Source organism: Dipodomys spectabilis, unplaced genomic scaffold (assembly GCF_019054845.1).
Source record: "Dipodomys spectabilis isolate Male_0828 unplaced genomic scaffold, ASM1905484v1 ptg000033l, whole genome shotgun sequence".
Taxonomy (NCBI): Eukaryota; Metazoa; Chordata; class Mammalia; order Rodentia; family Heteromyidae; genus Dipodomys; species Dipodomys spectabilis.
In genome coordinates, this window is record NW_024870710.1 from 2950050 (window position 1) to 2952905 (window position 2856).

Sequence of the window (2856 nt, forward strand, 5' to 3'; positions counted from 1 at the left end):
TTTTCTTTTCTAAAACTTTTTTTAATCTTTAATTTTTGCCTTTTTTGAAAAAAAAAATGTTTTCCAGAAACTTTTTTTTCCTCTTATAATTTTTGTTTTGGGGATACGGGAGTGTGCATTTCTCTTTCTTTTTTGGTTCCTTTCTCTTTTTTTTTCTTTTTTAATTATCTTTTTGTTTTCTGTTTAGCTCTACTGAACTTCTCATCTTTTTCTTCTTCCTTTCTTATCTTTTTCACCTTCTCTTCTCTTTCGTTCTTCTTTATGTGACTTAATTCTTGTCCTGCATATCCACAGATAAACCCATAGTTGAATATTAGACCCTATCCCCCAGTGTGTACACACATAATCCACAAATTTATTGCTCAATTGAAAACCTCTGAGACTTAAATTCCTTAATAGCAGTACTACCTCTTTATACCTATGTAATATTTTAAGCATTTTTATTTTTAAGTTTTTCACAACTCCTTTATATCCCTCCCCTTCTGTCAATAAATTCACGTTTTTATCTAAATAGGTTGTTATCGATTCTACATAATTTTATTAATTTTTACCTTTCTATTTTTCTGGTCTCTTTTCTTTTCCCATTCCCTTTCTTCTTTTTTCCTCTCTCTCTACTTTCATCCTACCCAACCTATTTCCTGCTTTGAGATAAGGACATAGTTAACTCTCTTGAGCCTCCCCACATCAATCTATTCCTATTTTTTACCCACATCGCTCCCTAACCCTAATAATTCCTGGTCTTCCAAATTCTTCTTTGCAGTTCATAGCCCATTAACGTATAGTTGTTTGATGTTGAATAGATGTATCTGTTGAACTAGATTGTATCTGTAGACTGTAGACTATAGACTGTGCAAATTCAGACTTGGGTCGATGATTGCCTTAAGATAGTGTTCTACCACAAAACTGGTGCTATTTTCATCTCAAATGGGCAGAGTAAGCTGGAAAAACACAAGAAAAAATGGCAAATCCGGGTATTTCAATTCCCAATCTTGATAATCAGGGGACAGAACAGATAATGAATAATCCAGAGGAGAATTCCCAAATAGCTCTACAAACACTGCTGGCAAACATGATAAATGAAAAGATTGAAAGCATACAAAGGATTCTGTATGAGCGTGATAGGGAGAGAGAGGAGGCATCCCAGAAGTTTATACAGGAATATCATAAGCGTGAGGAAGCTACTCAAAAACTGATACAGGATATGCATGAGCAGCTTGAGAATACTCAAAGAGAAAGGCAAGAATGGCGTGAGCAGGCTGGAACACTCAAAGAGAACTACAGGAATCCCACGAACAGGAAGACGCTAACCAAAGAGTAATACAGGAATTGAGAGAGCAGAAAGAGGATACAAAAAGATCACTAAAGGCATTCATGAAATACATTAAAAAAGAGCTAAAGGAAGTAAGGGAGACCACAAAGGGAATGCTGAATGGAACCCAACAGAAGGAATGGGAGTCCAAGGAAACCATAATCAATCAAATAAATGATTTGAGAATAAACACTGAACATCAAATTAAAGAAGTAAAGAAGTTCATACAAGATCTAAAACAAAGCTTCAACAAAGAATTTGAAGCCATCAAAGCTGAACAACTAGAAGGAAAAGAGATAAAAAACAATGTAGAAAGCCTTGACATCAGGTTAGACCATGCAGAGGATCGAATCTCAGGGATTGAAGACAGCCTAGATATTATAGAGAAAGAACATACAACCATCCAAGACAAGTCTAAGAAATATGATAGATCTATCCAACACTTGGAAATCACCATCAGAAGGCCTAATCTAAGGATAATGAGTGTAGAGGAGCACCTTGAAACAGAAGTTAATGGTCAAGGAAATTTGTTTAACAGCAAAGAACTTCCCAAACATGCAAAAAGATAGGCCTATTCAGATACAAGAAGCTTTTAGAACTCCAAACATACCAGACCAGAATAGGACATCCCACCATTACATTATAATCTACACAGGATCAACTCAGACCAAGGTAAACATCCTTAAAGCCCTCAAGAAGAAAAGGATAATCACCTATAAAGGGAAACCAATTAGAATCACCTCAGATTTCTCAGCAGAGACAATCAAATCAAGAAGAGCCTGGAATGCACCAAACTGAGAATCCAAGAACCATAGGAAGAACCCAGTTTTCGCAGCCCCCAAGAAGGTGGATAACATGGCGGGAACTCCCAAATACCTCTCAGTCCGTTCTCTTAACGTTAAAGGACTGAACTCTCCAATTAAGCGACATAGACTGTCTAGTTGGATTAAAAAACAAGACGCTTCTATCTGCTGCCTTCAGGAGTCACATCTTGCCCGTAAAAACAAACACATTTTCAATGTTAAAGGTTGGAACAAAATCTAGCAAGCAAACGGCCGCTTAAACAGGCAGGAGTTGCAATCCTATATCAGATAAAATAGACTTCAAATTAAGATTCGTGAGAAGAGATAAAGAAGGTCGCTACATACTAATTAAGGGATCTCTACTTCAGGAGGATATTAAAATTCTAAATATCCACTCGCCAAACAATGGAGCACCCAAATTCATCCAAGAAACATTACTTTCCCTCAAATCCTATATAAATCCAAATACATTAATTGTTGGGGATTTTAACACACCACTCTCCCCACTAGATAGATCAACTCGGCAAAAACTCAACAGAGAAACTGCAGATTTAAACAGTTGCATAGATCAACTAGATTTAACACATATCTACCGAACATTTCACCCAGCAGCATCAGAATACACGTTTTTCTCAGCAGCACATGGAACATTTTCTAAAATAGACTACATTTTAGGCCACAAAGTAAACTTGTCTAAATCCAGAAGCATTGAAGTTATACCTTGCATTCGCTCTGACCACAAGG